At 38.0% G+C, this 25,516-nt stretch overlaps 1 protein-coding gene across 1 annotated transcript in view; it reads right to left on the bottom strand.

The window, feature by feature from the left end:
* PRKCH (protein kinase C eta) overlaps positions 1 to 25,516 on the bottom strand; it is a 226,141-nt gene that overhangs the window by 130,334 nt on the left and 70,291 nt on the right. The window lies entirely within an intron of this gene.

The following is a 25,516-nucleotide window of genomic DNA, read 5'->3' as shown; positions in this document are numbered from 1 at the left end:
AAGGAGAAAGTGGAGAGGCCCAAAAATACAAAGAAGAAAGAGTCAGGAAGGTACTGACTCCAGGGTGTTGACATCCAAAAGTGAAGGACTCTGGGGTGGAGGGAGCGGTGAGCATCAAATGCAACAGAGATGTCCAGTAAGATGGGGACTGAAAACTGAGTACTGGATTAGGCAATCCAGATCTCCTTAGTGACCTTATCAAGAGCTCCTTGTGCAGAAAGGTGGAGAGGGAAGCCAAGGAGATTAAATGGTGGCTAGAGGAAGAAAACTAAAGGCGAAGAAGTAGGGAGAGTGCATAAAGACTATGCTCTCAAGACATCAGAACAATGACAAGGAGGAGATGCGTTAGGAACTTCCCAAGTGGATACTGGAAGGATTTTCAGGAAGAAGAGCGTTGGCCAAATTTAAAAGTTGGAGGAAGAAAATGAAGAAGGTAGAGACAGAGAAGCAAAGCTCTTGAGGCATAGATCTTAAGCAAAAGCAAGGAGGACTGTCCTGTGGAACAGAGGCTAAGGAATGAGGACGGTGGGCAGGTCGATAGGAGCAAGATGCAGTTGGGGGGGGACCACACCTGATGCAATCTTCTTCATCAAGGAGGAAGGAGCTACCTGCTTAGAATAAAGGCAAGGGACACATGGGGGCTTGAAGAGAATGATAAAGGTTGAGTCATTGCCAGAGGGAATGAGAGAAGAAGCTGGGGTGTTGATAACCACTTGAAATAAGGCCACCAATGAGTAGTGGCCAGTTGAGGCTTTCAAAAGAAACATAGTAAGCAGAGCCAATGCAGCAGCAAGGTCATGGCAAAAGATGGCTGGGAAAGGGCAGATTGGTTTGTAAGGAGGAAATGTCTGGACAAGAGAGAAATAGAGGCTGAGAGGAAAGTGGCTGGTGAGGAACAGATAAAAATGATGGGTAAAGATAGTTGGCTATAATTTGGAAAGCAGTATGGAGATTCCTGGGAAAGCTGGGAATGGAACCACCATTTGACCCAGCTATCGCACTTCTCAGACTATTCCCTGAGGACCTTAAAAGAGCGCACTATAGGGATACGGCCACATCAATGATTATAGCGGCACAATTCACAATAGCTAGACTGTGGAACCAACCTAGATGCCCTTCAATTGATGAATGGATAAAAAAAATGTGGCATCTATACACAATGGAGTATTATGCAGCACTAAGAAATGACAAAATCATAGAATTTGCAGGGAAATGGATGGCATTAGAGCAGATTATGCTAAGCGAAGCTAGCCAAGCCCTAAAAAACAAATGCCAAATGTCTGCTTTGATATAAAGAGAAAAACTAAGAACAGAACATGAAGAAAGAGCATGAGGAAAAGACTACAGTAAACAAAGACGAATCGGGGGAGAGAAACGGAGAGAGAAGGGAAAGCATATGGAAATGGTAGGAGACCTTCAAGGATACATAAAATTATAAGAGGTTATGAGGGGCAAGGGGGAGGGAAAAAAAAAAAAGGGAGAGAATTGAACAACAGCAGGGGAGGTAGAGAGGGAAGATGGGAGGGGAGGGGAGGGGAGGGGGGATAGTAGGGGATAGGAAAGGTAGCAGAATACAACAGTCACTAATATGGCATTATGTAAAAATGCGAATATGTAACAGATGTGATTCTGCAATCTGTATTTGGGGTGAAAATGGGAGTTCAAAGCACAATTTGAGTCTAATGTATGAAAGATGATATATCATGAACTATGTAATGCGATAAATAATCAATAAAAAAAAAATAAAAAATAAAAAAAAAAGAGCTTTGTAATGTTGTGAACAACTAATAAAAAAAAAGAAAGAAAGAGGGGAGTGTGGGGCTGCCTGGGGATGTTACCTTGAAACAGTGAGTTCAGAGAGATACATGGCTATGCCACCTAATGTATGGTGTTCACCCACAAAATATTCTAGCATGTGGGAAAGAACAGCAAGACATTTCTACAAAGAAAAGTTGTAAGGAAAATTTGCCTTAGTGCAGATGAAAATTTGAATCAAATAATCTATTACTGATTTAAAACAATTTATAAATTCCAAATATGAAAACCAAGATGAACCAACTCAGGGAGGAGAAGAAAAGGAAACAGAAGGTAATGACAGAACTCAGGAAAGAAATCACAGGAAAAAATTACAGATATTAAAAAAAATAAATTAGAAAGCTCTCAAGGGAGATCGGACTCCATGGACAGAAACCATAGTAAAGGACACAGAGGATAAAAACGAAGAAAAAACAAAATAGAAGAAAAATAAAGAGAGGATAATAGACAAAGCACAGCCCATATATGCTTAGTTGAAATTTCAAAGAAAAAAAGAGAGTGAATATTTTCACACGTAAGTAAAGAACGCTCAGGACAGGAAGCAACAGAGTTGGTCCCTGGGACCATCAAAGTTGTATTAATGAAGTAACATCCATCCTGAGTCACATTTTGGTAAAGTTGCTGCCTTTGAAGATGTAGAGCAAATTCTTTTGGGGATCCTTTAAAGATGTAGAGGAGCAATAGAATGAACTCACTTTTTTTTTCTTTTTTGGTACTGGCAGTTAAATCCACTGGCACTCCTCCACTTAGTGATGTTGGTGCATTTTCTTTTTTATTTTGAGAAATGGTCTCACTAAGTTGCTAAGGCTGGTCTTGAACTTGTGGTACAACCAAGTAGCTGGAATTGTAGGTGTGTACTGCACTGGATTATGAACTCATTTTTAAGGAAAAGAAAATCAGGATTGTGACAGACACAGAAGCATTCAGTAGCAAAAGACAGTGAAGAAACAGCCACAGTACACACAGGAGAAGAAAGTCTAGAATTTTGTATTTGTTGAAACCTCACTCTAAATAAAAATGGAAAACATTTTGTTTTGATGATTTTTAGAGAATTGGATTAACCAGAGTTCTTTTTATAGTCTTATCATTGTTTAATGCATTTTCTTTTTTTATGGATACATATATGCATACACATGTGTATATATTTGTATGTATGAATAATGAATATAATTTGATACATGTTTCTAAAAAAAAAAAAAAAAAAAGATAGTTGGCTATAAAAAGGGGAAAGAAATGGGATGGTAGGTGAGGACCCGGTGAAGGATTTTTTTCCCCATCTACATCACCAAAAGAGAAGCAACCAAAGGAGAGTGAGGAGTTGAACAAAGTGTGGTCACACAGGATACGTGAACAAGTAAGAATGTGTTGAGAGGACAGAGCTACCCCAGAAAAGGTGCACCTTCCGTGAGAAGAAAGGTTTCTTGACAACCAGCAGAAAGGAAAAAGAGACATGACCACATTGAACAGCAGGTACAAAAAGACAGAAGTCACAAGAAGATTTTCTCAAGAGAGTGACAGAGCCAGAATTTGGGTTAAGAAAAAAAAAAAAAGGATTTATGGGCATAAAATTTGGGATGGTTAAGAAACCAACACAAGAAGCATGTTTGGATTTTTAATCAGTGCCTGATTAGACACCTAGGATTCATACACCAGTGGGTTGAGCAGCAGTTTGTTTTGTTTTTTTGACCCAGGAGGGTACTATAGGGTGACTGGTCAGGCCAGGAACTGGTGTGGAGATGTGAAGGAATGTTAAGGAGCCAAGTGGCCCCTGGACATCACTGAGTTAGCACTGTAGTGGTGGACCCACACAGTCTGGGCTAGAAAAAAAACATTGAGCAGAGCAGGAGGACCTTATAGAGCAGAGAAATGAGCAGGGGCTGGGTTGGGACCATGTGGGTTTGGCTGAAATAACAAGCATTGAATCACTAAAAAAGTGTCCTATGTTCAAGATCCAATTTGGAACACTTTTTTTTTAATATTCCACATTTGCACTTAACTTTTTGAACATATGGAAAACAGTTATCATAACTGTTTTAATGGACTTATCAGCTAATTCTAACATCTGTGTTAGTTCTGGGTCGGTTTCAACTGGCTGATCTGCTTCTATTTGGGGTAATATTTTCTTGCTTCTTTCAATGCCTGGTCATTTTTGACTGGATGCCAGACATCATAAATTTTGCTTATTGAGTGCTGGTTTTATGTTCCTATAAATCTTTATCTTTGGTCTGGGACCCAGTTATTTGGAAATAGTTTGATCCTATCAGATTTTGTGCTTTTAAGATTGTTAGGTCAGAGTAGTATAAAGTCTGGGGTAGTTAACTCCCCACTAGGGAAGCAAGACCCTTCTATGCACTCTATCCAATGCTCCAAAACTCTTGAGGTTTTCCAATCTGGTTGATAGGGACAGGCATTATTCCTATCTCTGTGTAGTCTCCAAACACATTTATCTCTGATCCTTTTGGATGGTTCTTTCTCTAGCCTCAGGTAGTTTCTTTACACTCATCAGTACACAGCTGAACACTTTGCAAATCATCAGTATTATCTCTACATACAGCCGTCTCCTCTCTGGTACTCTATCCTATAATTGTTAATGGCCCTGGTCTTCCTGGATGCCCAGGTCCATGTCTCAATTCAGGGAGTTCACTGCATTCCACCCGGCTCCCCTTTCCTGTTTTATGGCCTGGAAACCCTCAAGACAATTTTAAGATCTCACAGATCTTATCCCATTTGTTTCCCATCTCTCAGGAATTCTTGACCTTCTCTGTGTCATGTCTAAGGTATTCCAAATCATAGTTTCATTTATTTTTTTTCCATATTTTGCTTGTTTTTCAGGTGAGAAAGTAAACTCAATCCTTGTTATGGCATCTTACCCAAAAGTGAAGTCCCCCTGTAGGTCTTAAATTGAAAAACCCAAGAACTATTCCACCAGCTTAAAAGTCTGATAAAGGCATGTGGTGCTAATTGGAAAAGGGATCCTGAAGTAAGTTGTCTGTTAGCATTCGTTGTTCCTTCTAAGGGTGTGTGTGTGTGTGTGTGTGTGTGTGTGTGTGTGTGTTGAAGAGTTGCTTTATTTCATGCTATAATCCACTGAAACCACTGTTATCTTGGTCACTGAAGATGATACAGGACTGGAACATGAGCAAAGAGACATTTATAAAACTGGGCATGAAGGTTGTAGCCTCTGAGATTGCTCAAAGCTCTGAATAGCAAAGGCCCTCTCTCTTGTATGGTGACTGTCTCTTAGAGGGCACTAGGCCTTGGTCCTTGCTGAGCTCTGACCTTCTTTAGGAGATCTGGAGGTTCTGACAGCCAAATGACTGAAGAGTACCCATGATATACTCTCTGTACCTTTGTAGCCATCCTTCATTTCCCAAATTCATCTAAACACCATTCTTTCTGGTCAGGTTATCAGGCAAATGACCAAACCATGAATTCAAGGGCTATGGCAGTTCATGTGGGTGGAAATAACCAGGCACATTGGTCAATGTCACAAGTGCAAGGTGATTAAAACAATGAGAAATGTGACCACCCAAGAAAGTTGGCCCTGATGGCTACTTATCTGTACCTCCCACAACCAGAAGAAAGGTCAGAAACATTGATAGAGGGATTCTTGTCTTTGGAATGTCCAATAAGATCTCTGTGAAAAAGGAAAGGAAAGAATCCAAGAATACAGTGAGGCCTACAGAAGGAGTAACTTACCCACTATAGTTCCTTTTGTAATTTCATGGGCCAGAAATGATGCTGGAAGCCAAGCAAATACCCCGAGCTAGACTCCATTCACCCTCACATGCAGCAGGCTCTCCCAATACCCCTAGGTGAAAAGACCCTTTAACACACATTAATGAGACTTGTCAGGCTGCTCGGAAGCAGCTGGGCCTCCTTTAGCCCATCAGGCTTATAGTACTCTATATACAGGCCACACAGAGCAGATTAAAGAGATCGCCCAAATCCACTCAAAAATTAATCAACTGTTTGTGCTTGTTTCTCCTTCACATAGAAAGGCAAAATTATTATTTTGCCTCCCAAATGAATAAGATATGTTTTAATTAATAATCAAGTAGATGGATGTGAACAATGCACGATATATACAATTATGGAAATAATCACAGTGAATCCCATTAATTTGCACAATAAATATGTGTTAATAATTATAGTTCAAAAAAAAATCAAGTACTGAGTTTGTAAATGGATTTTCCCTCGAACAAAACACCATCTTTAATTTAAGAAGGATCTGGTTGGTAGGTAATCCCTAAACAAAACAAGCCAGAAAGCAAACAAAAACCAGCTTGTGGACTCAAGAAAGAGATGTTATCTGGACATTCAAAGACAACCCAAACTGTAAGTTAAAACCACAAAAGTCAGCACATACCTTAACTTATAAATGAGAACTAATTTAATAAAGGAAGATAAATATTTTCAAATACCAAAATCTATAAAAATACCCGCATGGAGTAAACTAATGCCATTTATTTGTGTATAAATAACAAAGTAAACAGTTACTCATGTTGATAGGCAGCATTAGGTCAGGTTATCAGGCAGATGATCAAACCTAAAGAGATCCTGATACTGGGGGAAAAACAGGAGACAGGGGGCCAATCCTGCCTGACAAGGTTCAATTTTGGCCCTTGCACAGAACACTCAATCCTCTCACAATAAAAAATTAATAACAAGAAACATATACAATCTGCTGTTGAAACATGCCTTGTCACTGGGCCCTAGAAATGTCTTATAAACATTAAACTTATTCATCTTAACAGAGCTACAGGGAGAAGGTGCTCATTTATTTCTGTATTTGTGCTAAAAGAGCCAGCCAGTATGGAAACTGTTTTCAGTTTGACTCAAAGAACAATGTTCTGGGCCTACAGCTCCCAGGATCTCTGATTCCAGTACTGCTCCACTACCAACATTACAATGGGCAATAGGAATGCCTATGAATAGGGCTGGTTTACAGCACCCACTACCCAGGGTCCTCAGGAGACAGTGCCATTAGCATAATTCAGGCATTAACTGGACCCTCAGGCAGTACCTTGGGAAAAGGTGAGGTTTTGGGTCTGGAAGGCAGATTTAGAAACAGGGGCCACATATGTTCCCTGAGGCCCCATAAGCAGGAAACTGGCACAGCAGAGAGTGCTCTTCTCAGGGGCAGTGAATCCTTCGCGCACCTTCCCCACCCCACTATGACATATATCCTGTGACATTCAATTGCTGTCTAGAATTTGAAACAATGGCTGAGAGGTGGGGCTTATGTAATCATGTTTTTTTTCCAGTGCCTTTTAGATGATTCACCATCAAGTACCTAGAAGTAAATGGGGTACGGATTTCCTTAAGAGTGGGTGGCCCATAATCTGCATCGGTCCCTAAACAACATTGTTTGTAGGTGTGTGCTTGTGTGCATACTCTTGTGTAGCCTTCACAGCACTCCTTGGGACAGACACCATCAGCTCCATGTTTTATACACAAGGTGTCCCTTACTCAGCTTGTGACTGTGGGTGGCAAAATCAGGTCTGTCGGTCCTATAGCTCTTGACCTTTCCCCCACTCACTCCATATCTTGATACAGTAAGATCCCAAAAGCAATTCCCAAGGATTTCATCTATAAAGTTCTTCTAAGGAAAAGATGAACACTGATACCAGAAATTAACTCTTCATTCCCAGGAGCTGTAGGCATCACTAAAAGTAGACTTATTATCTGAAAGCCTGACTTTATTTTCTTGAATCAAACAGAGATTTCTCTCCTTACCCTTCCCAAAAATCTCCCTAGAACAGTAAGACTGCACTACCCCAAACCAAAAGTGAGGGCGCTACTAAACAGGATGGGATGACGGAAGGTGCAAGAGATGCCTTTATGGCATTCAGTGGAGAACTGATGTCACTAAAATAAGTCCCTGATGGCCATGCACACTGTCCAGTAAGTACATGGAACAAAGACTCATATGTGGAATGACAAATCGAGGCCAGCAATGGAAGCACGAAGTGTGAAGTTAGAGGGGTTCAAACAGCAGGGGATGCTGGGAATGTGGTACACTGGAGAACACGGCCCTGACCCAAGAGTTCCAGTTGGAAATCTTCAAAAGCATCACATGATACCACATGCAAAACAAAATGGGTCTGTGGGTTGATTTCAGCCCATAAACATTTTGCAATCACCAGTTAGCGGGAGACATGGGGCCAGACAGACACAGCCAGTCCACAATCACTATTCTGCAAGTTAGACAGAAAGCCCCATAAAGGTCATACTCATAGTGACCTTCAAGCATTCACTGCGGCAAAGACAAGGACATACAAATTAGAGGTCTCAAAGAATGCCCAAGGAGGAAGTATAGAAAAGATGTGATAGGTCAGACACACTGAAAAAGGACCCTTCCACACCCTGGCTGAGAGTTCCCTCTGGTCCTCAGTGAGGAAGAGCTAGAAGGAGATAGCACAGTGGCAATTCATAGAATTGTCATGCATATGTTTAACAAACTCAATATGGTTCCTCCAGAGTCAAGCTTTAGTCACTGAGGATGAATCCTTCCTGAAGTCCAATATCAAAGAGGCCCCTTCCAGATGTTATTATGTGCTCTTTTGCCTGAGTGGACCCTAAGTGACCATTAGATGAGATGGAGGCACCCACATGCATAGTTCCTCCCAAGAAGGTATTTGGGCACTATAGGCTTATATTAAGCACCTTTTATAAGTAAATCATTCATTTTAGAGAAACCTGAACTCATCATCTAAGTATTCATGACAAAAATTCCTATAATTGTAAGATTTAGATAGGCAAACTAAATGATCAGAACATAAAAACAGTCACTGATTAATGATACACTTTAAAATCAGTCCCTTCTCTGACATCCCTCCCTGCTTAAAACTACCCTGTCCTGGCCCGCTATGTAAATGGCTGCCATTCTTCTTTTTCGAATATCAGGTACATCCCAAAATATCACCTACACAGTCAAAATCAGTTCCAGATTGAAAAAAATAAAATGTTGTAGTTGATGCAGGAGGTTGTGAAGTTGACTGACCAGTGGCACTCCAATCAGCAAAAGCCTGACCAGGCAAAGCCAGGCCACAGGGTCCATCCTCAAAGAGGAGATCAACATCGATGGAACCACACCTGGCAACTGGAAAAACTGATGGAATCTTCAAATAAATTTGCAAAAATAACCTTCTTTGGCATGGTGCTGAGAAAGTCAATGTGAAGTGGAAGATGTTAATCATGCTTTCAAAATAGCCAGAAGTACACCCGGAGTTATTTAATTCATTCTTGGTTCTAAGAATTAGCCCAAAAAAGTGCCACTGTAATGTCAACACCAATACATACAGGACGAAAGAAACTGACTTTAGAAATTTTGTTTATAAAGATAAAGTAAAAATTGAAACTTTGAAAAAAAAGATGTATATGTACATGTATATGTGTGTGTGTTTATGTGTATATGTGTATATGTGTGTGTATTCTCTCTCTCTCTCTCTCTCTCTCTCTCTCTCTCTCTCTCTCTCTATATATATATATATATATATATATATATATATATATATATATATTAAAAACTTGGACTCTGATTTTAACTGGAAAACTTCCAATTGCCTTCTTTCGGTCCCAGTTACCTTGAGAAAAGGGAAGTGCCTGGAACTTGTCTCCTGTCCAGCAGTTGATAGGCAGCTGATTTTTCTCACTTTCAAGCCTGGTTTGAGTCCCTGCATTAACTGAGTGTTTGCAGACATTAACAAGGCCTTTAGCCCCTGAATTTCATTTTGTCCTCCTAATAATGCAAAAATTATAACCTGACCTTTGTCACAGAATGTTTAAAAGCTCTTAAAATAATACATTTGGGCTTTTTTCTATTCTTAAGAGACTACACCAAAGCAATACCCTCCCCTATATTTTTTTTCTATGTGTTTTTTTCAACTTGCAAATCTCCTAATTGCAACTTTCCCTTAATCAAATTAGATATGACTTAGGATAACCAGGAGGGTGTTCAAACTTGGCCAGCTCTTAGCATTGGCCAAAGTGCTTCTTAGAACTCTGTTGCCTTGGCCTCTTCCCCAGAGATTTGGAGTCAGCCTGGGGCCTGAGGATCTGTATTTTTTTAAATTCTCAACTCATTTCATCTGGAGCAAATTCTCTCTTACCACTTCCTTTGTTTTTTTGTTTGTTTGTTTAAAACACTTGTTACCAGTAATTGATAAATCCCCAGTCTAAGGACTCAGATAAAGGAGGCATCTGCATTTATGTGAAACGGGAAGTATCATCAAAATTCATTAAGAATTAATCCACTAATAGGTATATCCCTATACCCCTATAGTGTACCATGCTGAGCTCCAACCTTTTTATTATTCCAGATGTTGGACAGAAAGATATGTCCCTAACATTAAAACTGAACCCCCTAAAATGATTGTTCACATCAAGTTCAATAACAGAAGACTCCAGCCTAAGCTTTCTAGGCTTGTGTTAGAAGGGTGAGGTGCATAAATAAGAGTCATTTCTTAATAAGCCTTAACTAGAATCGAATTACCAATAATTATACTGAGCAGTGCACAGACTTGTTACAGATCTCCAGACAGTCCATTTGAACTCTGAATGTTTATTAAGCTGTGTAATAGTTTCTAATTTAGGTAGGCCAACGAGAAGCCATGATGGAATTCACAAAACCTGAGAAAATATTCATGATGTCGCTTTTTGCTCTGGCAACGCCCATGAAGTCATTAAAAATGGATGTGATGTCGTGCTTTTCAGGTCCCACGCTAAATAAAGATTCTCAAAAAGATAGATCCAACCAGCCAAGTGGTGAGCACCACCAAACCAAAATGAACCTCATGAAGGAAAAACGGCAACATTTCTGAAAAAGGGAGTGACCTTAACAGGTCACTCTTGTGGCAGTGACTACGATGGGCATCTCCCTGGGCCTCATGGCTCAGCCACATTCCTCTCCCTGCTGCAATTCTAGCTCACCAACCATGTTCCCCTCCAGACTCTTTATACTTCCCCTTCCCTACCCCCACAGGGAGCCTCAGTGAGGTCCACTCCCTCTCTTCCTTCCTTCAGCTCTCAGGCTCAAATGGCACCTTCTCAGAGGGGCCCTCCCTGATCATCTGATTTGAACAGAACAGCAAACACACAACCCCCATCTCTGTTCCCTTACTCTGTCTTATTTTTCCCATAGTACTTATCTCCTGGCATATTATGCAAATTTGTCTAATTATTTGTGCCTCTACCAAGTTTTGAGTTCTGTTGTATATCAGTGTCATTTGTAAGTGCATTCACACACACATAAGTGAATATATATATATATATATATATATATATATCCATTATATAATTTTGTACATAAATACTGAGTGTGGGCGATTGGACTGAAATGGTAGTCATTTGGAAGTATGGCTCATTGTAGCCAAATGTAAATTCATTGTGGTGGCAATTGGTTTTCTCCAAAGTAATATGAGAATTAAGTTACCACTTACAATATCTAAGGCAACCTCATACATACATAAAGAATGTATCTAGAGCCCTAGGCCCTTGCTGCCTAACACACCTCCCCTCTTGACTTCATGCAGGGGGTCATCCATCCACCCCTGTGACTTGAGATGCAGAACCGAAATCTCAGATGCCAGGAAGAAATCATGATGCTGAAGACAAGTTTCGGGGGAGAAGAAGGGAAGAAATGGGTCTTTCTACCTCCTCCCTGGCCGCTAACATGGGTGTTATTGGGGAAAACCCAGAAAAGGAGATGTCAATATAACTAGCCTGGAAAACAGAACCCTGCTGTCTTATTCATTTGAACAAAAAGAGCAGAGAGATAAAGGAGTTGTTAGAAATAAAATTGAAGTATAATGAAAGTGAATGTTAGAGCAATTAATTTTTCTATCAAAAAATTAAATCATTCCTGTTTTACTCAAATCTCAGTTCCACTGAGAAAACCAAGTCAATAGAATTTCAATGAAAAAAGGAAGAAGTTGGGAAAATAAATTAAAAAATTGGTTAGACTCCGTGTTTTGCATGAACATTTAATTTCAGAGGAGCATGCCAGTTAATAAGTGGGTGACACGTGAAGTGAGTCTCCTGATCTTTGAGCTGTTTGAGGTTCAGGTTTTAGTGCCTACAGCATTAAACATTTGCTCAGAAGTACTGTCACTGCCTTGTTTTGACTGAATTAAACAGAGGTTTAGCATGAAGCTACCTGTAACAGGCATCTTTAAAATTAGAAACCATCATAGGCTTCTGGGTTCTTTTGGTGTTACTTCCTGTCCTTATTTTCATGAGAATAGGCTTATAACAAAAACTCGTTGAAAAAGTGCATTGCCCAGTAAAAATAATCAGTAAAAACATTACAGCTTCAAAAAAATGACTGGATTAATTTTGTTATCTTTCATCTAATTGTCACCTAATATCAGTTAATAAACATACATAAATATTTTTCAGTTCCCTCTATCTATGATCACAAAATCTAAAGTGTTGGCTTAAGAAGAAGAAAATTAACTTAGAAAATTCTAAATTTTTTTTGGTCTTAGGACCCCTTTATAGTCTTAAAAATTATTGAGAACTCAAAAAGAGTTTTGAGTTATGTGGGCTTTATTAATATTTCCCAATTTGGAAATTTAAATGTTCACATTTAAAAATATTTGTTCACTTACTTAAAACAGTAATAACAAACATTTTATGAAATTATGAAAGGTTAACTGTATTTTCCAAAACAACACAAAAATTAATGAGAAGAGCTCATTGCTTTACAATTTGCAAATCTAATTAATGTCTGGCTTGAAGCCAGCTGCAGTCTTACATCTGCTTCTGTGCTTAATCCACTGCAACGCTGTTCTCATTGAAGAATATAAATAAAATCAGGCTTCACACAGAGAATAGTAAAAACAAAGAATATTTTAATAGATTTTTCCGCTAATTAAGAATATTCTTTGATACTACATCAAAACTCAACAAGTGGTAGTTTTATAACGTTAGTTGCAATGTGGAATATAAAGCTTTTCATATGTTTACGTTAAAATCCATTAGTCTATATTACAATTTCAGTGGATCTCTGACAGATAAATGGTTTTCTAACATCTTCCATTGGTCATTTTTAAGGTATATATTCTGCCAGGCACAGTAGCACGTGCCTATCATCCCAGGATGCAATCACAAGTTTGAGGATGGTCTTAGCAACTTAGTAAGACCTTGTCTCAGAAAAAAGGGGTAGGGTGTAGTTCAGAAAGCCTCCGGGTTCAATCCCCAGTAATGTGTGTGTGTGTGTGTGTGTGTGTGTGTTCATTAAGTCATCCATATCTTCCAAAAGTTGACCCATTTCATTTCACAATTTGATAATTCACAACTGATAATGAATATCAACAACAAACTCATGATAAAAGATTTTAAGTGTTAGAAAGTTGTTAAGTATGAATATGCATACTTTCTATTTTGTCACACTGAATATTACAAAGATATGGAATCAAAGGTTGAGCTTTAATAACATTAATAATGTTTACTGCTGCATCAAAGTCATTAAATGAAACTAGGCTTTTTTTCCCTACAATATGTGGCAATAAAGAACATAGTGACAACCGAAGTCTTCATACAGTTTGAAATCTGCTTCATGCTATGGTGCCAGCAGTTTTACCCATCATTCTTTGGCACCACTGGGGCAAATATGAGTATAGTTAAAAGGATAATTAGCATCTAAATATTATCACAAGAAAAACCATTTTGAGCTCCAGAACTCTCAAACCCAATTTAAAAAATTCTCAACAAAACTACTACTTGGGTTTTATCACTACCAAAACAAAGAAAAGGGTGATGCCAATAATTACTGGGGTAAAACTAGGCAAACAGAGCTATCAATCCCTAAGATAAATTCACATGCTTTACCTTGATTTTCTTCTGAGTTCAAGGTCTACATTAAGAAAAACTACTGATAGCAGTAAAACTTGGGCCAATCTTTAATCTGCTCAGCGTTCTTAACATGGGCCTGAGGTCTGAAATGACTGTACCTTTGCCAGGTAAATGTCAGGTTTAAGGAAGAGGAACCCGAGGAAAGTCTTGCAAAAAGACATCACATGAAAAGAAGGAAAGAACTCTGGGGAGGGTGGGATGAGACCACCACTGAGGACAGTTTTCCTCAAAACAGAATGAAGAGAAACCCCTATTATGCCTGCTGCTGAGATGTTCATGTGTAACCCCAGTGAAACATAATCCCCAATGCAACAATGCTGGGGGTGGGCGGTGTTACTGGGTAAGAACTCCACCCTCATGAGGGACTGTCATTACCACAGGAGTGGGTTTGATATAAAAGTGAGTTCAGCCCCTTGTTTCCCTCTCTCTTGTTCATGTGATGTGCTCCACCATGTCACAAGGCAACAAGAAAACCCTCATGCATGCCCATCAATCTTAGATATCCCAGCCTCCAGAACCACGAGCCAAGCACATTTCCTTTCATCATCTGTTACCTAGTCTATGATATTCTGCTATAGCAGCATAAGACAGACTAAGATATCTCCCTAGAGAGCTGGGTGGCCTGGAAGGATATTGTACCTTCACTCTGCAAATGGAACTTAGGCCTTGGCTCTGGTGGTTACTCTCCAGGAAATGGTTTAAAAAAAAAAAAAATCAGTGTCTCTGGGATTGACTCACCAATTACATACAATCGAGAATTACAGTAGCCTCAGAAGTTTATTGTGGGGAGCAAATGAAATAAGGTGTGGGATGGCTGGAACACCCAGAGATAACTCAACTACTAGGGTAAGAGGCTGTCCTAGCAGAAGGAAAATAAAACAAGGGCTGCTGTTGCTATTTGCTAAATTACAAGTGTAGCACAGTGTCCGGTCCTCCTGAGGCCTTCAATAAGCCAGCTGGATGTTATGGAGAAGAGGAGCAAGCAAACCATGACAAGGGATAATTAGTCTCACTTCCTCCAAAATATCACTTTGTCCTTTTCTGGTCCCTCAATGCCTCCTTCTTTCTCTGTCTACCCTGACTTCAACCTGGTAGTCATTTCCAATGGTAGCCATAAAACTGCTCAGACCAGCAAAAAAAAAAAAAAAAAAAAAAAAAAACCTGAAGTGGTTATTCATTCCTTGGGCTCACAGATGAAAGGAGTAATTATTTTAAACTAAAAATTTAAAAACTCAAATCAGATGGGCTCGGTGGTGCATGTCTGTAATCCCAGCAGCTCAGGAGGCTGAGGCAGGAGGACCCCAAGTTCAAAGCCAGCCTCACCAACTTAGTGAGGCCCCATGCAATTTAATGAAAGACTGTCTTAAAATAAAATAAATAAATAAATAAATAAATAAATAAATAAATAAATAAGGGCTGGGGAAGTGGCTCAGTGGTTAAATGCCCCTGGATTCAATCCCTGGCACTCCCCCCAGCACAAAAAAAAAAAAAAATTAAAATCAACAGGTTGTCATTGGGAAAGGGATAAGAAAGGAATGCTGTAAATTCACTACCAGTAGAGATAACTACTTTCATTTTAAAATGACGTGTGTTCAAAATGTCAGATATAGTGTGACATTGTGGGTTGTAGCTCTGAGCAGTAGCACATGCTTCATGTGCCTTCTTGGTCCCTGTGGCCACAATAATTTAGAACAGAGTAAATTTTTTATAAACCAGTGGTTTGACACAGGAAATGTGAGTTAAAAACTGAGGCAATGGTACAGAAAGAAAAAGATCACAAACTTATTCTGCAGCACAATGCACTGCCTCTGAGAGAGAATAAGCAGTCACCAAAATTCAAGTGCCTTTCCATACTGTCTCCCAGAGAAATGTGTCAGTTCCAATAATGTAGTAAAAGTCCAAGAGAAGAACAACTGAAGGCTTTGGAGCAAAACAAAACATCTTTTTGCCTCCTAAATGAAGTTTCAAATCCACAAACAAAAAAGTATTTTATGAGAGTTTTGTTTTTGTCCGTTCTACAAGTTCGTTCCCCCCCAGAACCGGCACAGAACAGAACACCTTCATATTTGCTTTGGTAGTGCCAGAGAAGAGACATGTGCTCTTCAGGACCTTTTTGTCTTACTGTCTTTAGAAAGGTACTTCTATTATTAATGCTTTTGCTTTACTCCATTAGCTCAGGAACCCATCTTAACATGAAGACTGCAGAATATTATATAATTGTTAGTAGGAGATGCTCTACTTGTCGCTCACTGTGAGTGAGAACTTCACTATGGAACAAAAGGAATTAGCTCAGTCACCTCTGCCTACTTGCAGTTTTTGACTCACAGCTTAGTATTTATTTAACACTTTCAAAAAATCTTTCTGAAGTATTTTAGACATCTAAATTTTTAACTTACTTCTTCATAATACATGAAAATTGAGAAGGAAGAATAAAATAGTCAAGCACAGTGAGCACATCTATCTATAATCCCAGGTACTCAGGAGGCTGAGGCAGGAGGATCAAAAGTTCAAGTCCAGACTTGGCTATTTAGTGAAACCCCATCTCAAAATTAAAAGGGATAGGGATTTAGCTTAAAGGTAAAGCATCCCTGAGTTCAATCTCAGCACCACAAAAGCAAAAAGAAAAAACCCTCTAGCTTAATTTATTTTGGTACTGGGAATTAAACACAGAGGCACCACTGAGCTAAATCCCCAGTTCTTTTAATTTTTTTTTTTTTGAGACAAGATCTTGCTAAATTGAATAGGGTCTCACCATATTGCTGAGGCTGCCCTTGAACTTGTGATCCTCCTTCCTCAGCCTCCTGAGTCGCTGGTTTTACAGGCATGCACCACCATATCCAGCTCCAGCTTAATGTATAAAGGAGGCAAGGTAACATGTATTCGAAGTTAAAATATCTTTTTTGTTGATATATAAAGGAGGCAAGGTAACATGTATTCAAAGTTAAAGTATCATTTTTGTTATCCAGGGAACACAGATTCTGGATTTATGTAAGAAATAGATATTTTTTAAATGTGTTATTTTATCTTACTTTTTACTTTCTTAATAATGAATATTTCAAATATATGCAGAATTAAACAGTATGGCGTAATAAACCCACATACAACATGTGAGGATTACATAGCTTGAATAATTAACTCACAGCTAATCTGGTTTCATCTATATCCCATCTCTTCTACCCACTTCTGGATTATTCTGGAGCAAATCCCAGATGTCATATCATTTCATCAGTAAATATTTCAGGATGTATTTCTAGTAGATACTCCTTTTGTTTTGAACAACCGCAATACCACAATCATACCTAAATAACATTGATGGATTAACATTAAGGAGTGCCTTATACACAGGATACATCCAACCACTATTCCCATTTCTTCACTTATCCCCTGGGAGTTGTTTCTTTTACAGTCTGTGTTCCAAGTGGGGTAAGTATGGTCCACACTTACAACTGGTTAATATGTCTCTCTTTTATTATTTTGTTTTCTTTCTCTTCCTCTTTTTTCTTTTCTCCAATGAATGGCCAAAGAAGCCAAGTTTCTTTTCCTGTAAAATTTTCCCTGAGTCTGGATTTTGCTGATCACATCCCATGACGTCATTTAAAATGTCTGCCTGTTCTCTGTGTTTCCTTTGAGCTGGTGGTTGGATCTGCAAGCCTGACCAGACTCAGGCCTGATTTTCTGGCAAGACTCCTCATTGCTGGTAGAGCGCTTCCATTGGGAGGCACATTATATCTGGTCCTCCCTCTGTGAGCCAACCTTCTAAGTTTGAGTTACCCTGAGTCCAGACAAACTTCACTTGTGCCAACTACATTTTCACCACATCTTAAAATCTTATACTGTATTTCTTAGTAGCAAAACAATACAACATCTTTTTTTAACTGTTCTCAAAGGGATATCATACTTATATTTTTTCTGTTGTTTCTCTACCAATTGTAACAATTACAAATTTAGTTTAACACATTTTCATTAGTTTATTTTGACTTTTTCCCCCCACTCTGTGCTTATAAAAACTAGTTCAACATAGTGACATGCATAGGCACAACCATAATGACAGAATCCAAAGTCTCCATTAAAAATCCAGGTCTGGCCAGGCATGGTGGCACATACCTGTAATTCCAGCAACTCAGGAGGCTGAGGCAGGAGGATCCCAAGTTCAAAGCAAGGTGCTAAGCAACTCATTGAGACCCTGTCTCTAAATAAACTACAAAATAGGGCTGGGGATGTGGCTCAATGGTCGAGTACCCCTGAGTTCAATCCCTGAAAAAAAAAAATCCACATCTGATCATGCTAAGTGAAATAAGCTGGACTCAAAAAGTAAAGAGTCAAATGTTTTCTCTTTTATGCAGAAGCTGGAGAGAAATCAGGAATTTTTTTAAAGGGGGACCCTCATTAAAATAGAAAAGAGAACAGCAGAGTAGAAGAAGGGGAATGAGGGGGAGGGAAGAGGGACAGGAAAGTGAAGGTAATAATAGAATTAAATTAACCCAACTATGTCATGTGCATGTATAAATATATCACAACAAATCCCACTTTATGTTAACTAAAGTACAGCAATTTAAAGAAATAAATTAATAGAAGGAAGACCAAAAGAGTAGAAGAAGGGATCAGGAGAGGGAGGAAGGCAGGAAGGGTATGATACTAAGGATTGAAAATGGAGCAAATGACATCATATGCATTTATGAAAATATAAAAATGAACCTTAAATTATGTTCAACTATAATACACTCATTAAAAATAAAATAAATTTCTGATTGCTATCAGAAATCTCAGTTTGATTAGACTGCAGATCCCATTGTCAACTCCAGAAAGTCTTAGTCAGAAAGGAATAAAGATTGACATTACACTGGTTTCTTGAACTAATAAATCATTCTCCTTTGCCTTAGTGCTTAGAGGAACTCTTCTGCTTCTGATACAGTGATTATGTATTTCTCAAGATGAACAATCATGAAGGGTTTCTGATCTAGGCTTAGGCTATGTGAGAAACTTCCACAAAGCAATGATTATCAGAGTTTTTCTTAGTCTGCCTTAGTTCAGTGAAAAGATCTCACTAGGTTTTTGAGCAGGTTCATCTGTTCCTCAGCACACAGTACAATCAAATATGAAGGAACTACAATTACCACTAGGCGAATGTGGCTTCTCAAAGCCTTTGTGTTCTGCTGTTTGTTCAATCTTTGTTATTGAACAGTTTGATGCCAGTTTGGAAGAAGACCTATGACTGGGTAAAACAGTCACTGGCATATGGTAGGCATTCAAATAATATTGTAATGAATACATTAGAAAATGAGCATTCATTAAGTAAATCTTCAGTGTAGTTTCAGTTATTTGGCCAAATTGTAATTATGAGCCAAAGTTCTGGATGTATACTGTTGTCAGTATAAATTCACCTGACACCTAGGGCTATGCCACAGGTCCAAGCATCTGGCCAAACTCCAGACTCATTTCCAATTCCCCCTAGACATCTCCTCTTGGATTTCCCATAAGCATCTCAAACTCCACTGGTCCATAGCCAAATTCATCATCTCTACCTCTGTTTCTACCCTGGTGATGACTCTGTATCATAATCTGAGCATCACCTGAGACTCCTCCTTCTTTACCCCTGACACCCAATGGCTTGCCCATTCCTATTGCTTTTACTGTCATACATTTCTCAAAGCTGTCCCCTCTTCCTGAATTCCCCATATTCTAACTTAGTTCAGGCCCTAAGAGTCTTTCCCATAGACAACTTTATAGTCTTCTCATGGCTCTCCACACCCCGGGGCTTCTCTTATGATCTAACATCCTTTCCCCTGTCCCGGAACCTATTGACATGACACCAAATTAGGTCTTGTTTCTCCCTGCTTAAAACCCTTTCTTGGAGTCACATCACATCCACTAAACCTAGAAGAAGAGTGACCATGCAATTTACTGTCAAACCTGACACCCTGGTGAGAGTGGAAGGCGGCACTGTTGATCATCTTGTTGGGACTGTCACAGGCAAACCTACACGTAAGGCCCCTTCCTTGTAGTCTCTCCCATCACACTCCCCACCTTCAGGGTTTTCTTGCTACTGCTGTCATTTTACTGCTGGGGATAACCTAAGGTGGCTGTCAGGAATCAGACCAAGCCAGGGACGTATCCACAATGCTGGGCCCAAGCTCCTGTCACAGCTGTGGCCACTGCACTAATGAGGGAGGGGCTCCTCTCCCCCTTGAGTAATATACACACCACAGAACCAGCCATCACATTCTTACATTTGACAAGGGAGCTATGCTCTAAGGCAGAAGCAGCATCCAAGTGCAAGCTGAGCCCCAGTCTAGGATCCAAACTGAAAAGACAATGCTCCCACAGAGACAGAAGAGATATGGAGTTTATAAAATATATACTATATGTAGATACCATAGCACCTGAAATTTCAACATTAAAATTTTATTCTCTTGGATAAAACACTGTAGCATCTTTTAAAATATGCAAGCACACCGAAGAGTTTAGAGCACTAAGACATCATCACTGTCACTGTAGTGCAAATTAATCCATAAATTCTTTGTTCTTCCTTATTAGCAACTTCCTGGACAGCTGAGATCACTGGGCTTCTCACTGCACTACAAGGGAGGTGAAATTACCAAAGATAAACTCAGCCTATTGCATAGGGTTGGTTCTGTATTGCAATAACCTAGTGAGAACTCATCCCCAAAATGACTTGTCATTTCTTCCTTCTTATCACTAAAACTAAGAAATAAATACAATGAGAATATCCAGGTGTTTTATAGTATCAGGACAATTAAGAAAGATAACAACCCTAATAGCATTTAGTCCTAGAAAGTTAGTATAGATATCTTAAAAAAAAAAAAAAAAAAAGTCAAGTAATGTTCAGGACATAGTCAGACCTGTCTAAACATGCATCTAAACATGCATGGCCTTAATTCTTTGGTCCTTGTAACATGAGGTAGAAAGGTGATTCAGCACATTCAGAATCTCATCCACTCCTCATTCTGGCTTCCTTTCTCATTGCTGGGTTTCTTTCTATCATGGTTGGCCCATGTTCCATGTGCACCTATTAATAATGCTCTATAATACTGCAGTCATTTTATTTGACTGAGCCAAGAGCAGACTTATTTACTCACAGATTCGCTATGTGCAAGATACTAAGCAAAACAAAAAGAGCCAAGGGCAGGTGGTCAACCCCCCAGCTGTCACCTGGATAGTTTTCTCTATGTTCAAGTATCCCAGGTTCCTGCTAATTTCAATATTGCATTTAAAAGGACGTCATTTAACTCATTGAGACAAATACTGAAAAACTTTAACATTAAAATGATTCCTCCACATGAATATAAACAAGAATGGCTGGCTGAGAGGAATAGAAAAAACAATTCCTCTCACCAAATAATTAAATATCTACAGAATATGTTAAAAAAAAAAACAAGTTGAAAACACCAGAAAAGAGTTAAAAACAGACACAAACTAGAGGAAATCTGACACTTGCAAGAAGGGTGAGAGTCACATTTATTGGGCTTTCCCCCAGATTATCCCCCAGTCAGGTTAAGAGAACAGAACCAAGCAGAAGCCACAGGTGTACTGGCTTCAGGAGTGAAATGACAAAATTCAAAACTAACGATGATTGAGGAGGGAGATCCTAGAAAGGATGGGGCTGCAGAGTGAACTTCCATGTATGTGAACCTCTCATCAGCTGGGCCTGGGCAAGCAGGGAGACTCCAAGAGGTTCAGGAAAGTGTAAAAGCTAAAACACTGAAAAGACATGAGTTGAGATTTTTATCTGCTTCCCATTGTAAGGGGAAGAGTTTGAAGTTTGAGTTCCACCAAGTCAGAAAGACTTAACATTTGGGATTTCCACTGAAAAATCCAGATTGGCTACACTTTTTGAGTAAGCACTGTCCTAAGACTATGGAATCTGCCCTGGGACTAAAGTGAAAAAAGTGAAAGACTAAGGGACTAAGGGGAAAAAGTGAAACAGTCCAAGCCTTTAAATCCTCCACAATTTAAAGAGGATCCGCAAGCAACATAACTACCTGTCAGAAATACAGAATTTATAAATATAGAATACAGGAGGAAACCCATATGATCATCTCAATTAAGAAAAAGCATTTGTCAAAATTTAACAGTCCCTCTTAATTAAAAAAACAAAAACAAAAAACTTGAACTGGAAAGAAACATCCTTAATTGTGATAAAGGGAACCTATGAAATACATACAGCTAGCATCATACCTACTGATGAAAAACTAGTTCCTTTCTCTTAAGATTGAATATGAGATAAGAATAGGCCTCTGCCCTAAAGGCCTCAGGATTCAGTAAGGCATGAAAAACAAACAAAAATCATAAATATTAGGAATGAAAAAGACAATTATCTTTATTCATAGACAACGTGATTGTTTATATATAAAATCATAAGGTATCTACAAAAAAATCCTACTAGAATTAGTAAGTGAATTTAATAAGGTACAAAACCAATATATAAAATGCAATTTTTGTATGCTAGGAACAAACAACTTAAAAATAAAATTGTTAAATACCATTCATACTAGCATCAAAAAATAGTTAAGAATAAATTTTTAAAATATATGCAAGAACTCTACTGAAATTATATAATATTGGTAGTACTGATGGAATTGTTGAGTGACATTAAAGACCACTAGTAAACAGGGATATACCATGTTTATGGATATGAAGAAGCTTATACTTATTAAGATAACAATTCCACTCAAACTGATCTATAGATTCAATACAATTTCAATTTTGTGTGAGAATATACAAGCTGACTCTAAAACTGCCATCAAAACTTAAAATAGTGAGTATAGCTAAAATAATAAAAAAAAATTAGAGCAAAGTTGGAGGACTCATACTATTTAACCTTAAGACTTTCTGCAAAGCAATAGTAAGGAAGAATGTGGTACTGGTATAAGGATGGACAAATAAATCAATATACCCAAACAGATAACACAGAAGTAGACACATATATGTGTTTAGTTGATTTTCAACAAGGGTTCCAAGGTTATTCCATGCAAAAAATAATAATAATAATAAAGTCTTTCAACAAATGATGCTACAACAACTAGATTAGCATATAGAAAAAATTTTCAAATCCTCTGTTATATCACACAAAAATATTAATTTCAGGGTCATATAGACAAAAGATAAAAGATAAAAAAAACTATAAGGTGAATATCTCTGTGACCCTATGATATACTTCATAGAGAGGACTCAAAATTTACAAATGATGAAAGAGATTAAATTGAACTTCATGGAAATTCATGAAAATTTAAAACTTCTCCTCAAACACCCCATTAAGAAAATTAAAAACCAAGCCACATACTCATCAGACAGGTTTCTCACAAAAGACTCATATCCAGAACACTTAAAGAACCCCCACAAATCAATAATAAAATGTCAAATTCAACTTTTAAAAAATACAACAAAAAGAATTAGCACTTATAAAAATATACAAATGACCAAAAAGCACATGAGAAAGTGTCCACTGTAATTTGCAAATGAAATGCAAATTAAAACCCATAATACCATTTTATGCATACTAGAATGTCTAAAACTAAAAAGAATGATCACATCAAGTTTTGGTGAGGATATGGAGCACCTAGAACTCTCACACAATGCTACAAAGAGTATAATAATACAATTACTTCCAAAATCCATTTGTGAGTTTCATATAAAGTTCAATATATACCTGTTCTAATACCTAGCAATTTCACTCCTAGTTATGTACCTTTGAGAAATGAAAGTGTACGTTCACAAAAATGTACACATATAATGTATACAAAGTATATACAGAAGCATAATTTGTCACAGACAACAAAAGGGTAAATCCCAAAAGTTTAACAAAAGGAGAAAGAAAATAAATGGATGCTAATTTATAAAATGAAATTTTATAGAATTTTTTAAAATATTGATATGCACAATGATATGAATAAATCACAAAGAAATGATGATGAGTGAAAGAAACCAGACATAAAATGGAGCATGTGTTATAATTTCATTTGTATGAACTTCTAGAATAGGTCAAATTAATTTGTGGTACAAGAAAGCATTATACTTTCTAGGTGCAGCAGCACACACCTGCTTAGGGAGACTCTGTCTCAAAACAAAAAGGAATAGGGATGTAGCTCAGAACCTCTGGGTTCAATTCCCAGTACCAAGAAAAAAGAAAGAATTATACTTATTGCTTTGGGCAGCAAGAGTGACTGATAAAGGGTATAGGGAACTCTTAGTAACAGAAACGTTCTGTATCTTGAATTGAGGAGCTAGTACCCACTTGTGAACATTTGTCAAAATTCAAATTATTCGCTTCTGATTTTTCATTTCATGACAGACAAATTTATCTCATTTTAAAAAACTGCTTTTAGTGGTGAGAAAGGGAAGTAACATTTAGCAGCAGGGAATGAGGTATGGAATTCCTTAGAGGATAAGAATAAAATAAGATTATATGCTGAGCGAGAAGAGCAACATTGGAGGCATCACGAAACATGATCTCAAATTATACTGCAGAGCTGTAGTAACAATATCAGCATGGTATTGTCATCAAAACAGACAAGAAGGCCAATGGAATAGAATAAAAGAACAGAGACAACTCAAATAGTTTCTGTTAACTTGATACTCAACGAAGATGCCAAAAATACATATTGGAGATTTTTAACAATGGTGCTTGGAAAACTGGATGTCCATAAGCAGAACCATGAAACTGGATCCCTATCTTTCATTCTGCACAAAAGTCAAATCAAAGTGGATCAAAAATATAGGAATTAGACCAGAAATTTGGCAACTGCTAGAAGAAAACAGGAGCAAGGGGTTATAGCTAAGCAGTAGAGCGCTTGCCTTGCATGTGTGAGGCACTGGGTTCGATCCTGAGCAACATAAAAATAAATAAATGAAGATTATATATATATATATATATACACACACACACACACACACACACACACACACACACATATATATATATAAAATCTTTATATATATATAAAATCTTTATATATATATATATATAAAATCTTTATATATATATATATACACACACACACACACACACACACACACACACACATATCTATCTCACACAAAAAAACAGGATCAACACTCCAGCATACTGACAGAGGCACTGACTTCCTTAACTAGAACCCTAAAGCCCAAGAAACAAAACCAAGAATCGATAAGTGGAAAAGCATTAAATTAAAAGCTCTCACACAGCAATGGAAACAATTAAGAACATGAAGAAAGAGCCCACAGTAAGGGAGAAAATCTTTCCAGCTACAAAATTGATGGGGGATTAATATCCAGAATATAAAAAGAACTCAAAAACTTTAATGCCAAACACCCCCCCCACACACACACACACCAATCAATAAATAGGCAAAAGAAGTAAATATACATTTTTCAAAAGAAGAAATGCAAATAGCCAACCAATATATACAAAAAAGTTCAACATTCCTAGCAATCAGGGAAATGCAAATCAAATCTACATTGATATTTCATTTCTCTGCAGTTAGAATGGCAATCATCAAGAATGCAAATATAATAAATGCTGGTAAGGATGTAAGGAAAAAGTACACTCATATATTGTTGGTAGGAGTACAAATAAGTACAACCACTTTGAAACCACTTTGAAAAATAGTATGAAAATTGTCCAGAAGGCTAGGAATAGAACTACTATATGACCCAGCTATTACAGTGTTTGGTATCTATGCAAAATAACTAAAATCAGTATACTATAGTGATACAGGTACATCAATATTTATAACAGCTCAATTCACAAAAGCCAAACTGTGGAACCAGCCCAGGTGCCTGTCAACAGAAGAATAGATAAAGAAAATATGGTATATACACAATGGAGTTTTACTTAGCCATA

The sequence above is a fragment of the Spermophilus citellus genome, assembly GCF_964194105.1.
Source record: "Spermophilus citellus genome assembly, chromosome: 4".
Lineage (NCBI taxonomy): Eukaryota > Metazoa > Chordata > Mammalia > Rodentia > Sciuridae > Spermophilus > Spermophilus citellus.
Note: the sequence above shows the minus strand (reverse complement) of the source record. Positions and strands in the feature narration are given on the sequence as shown.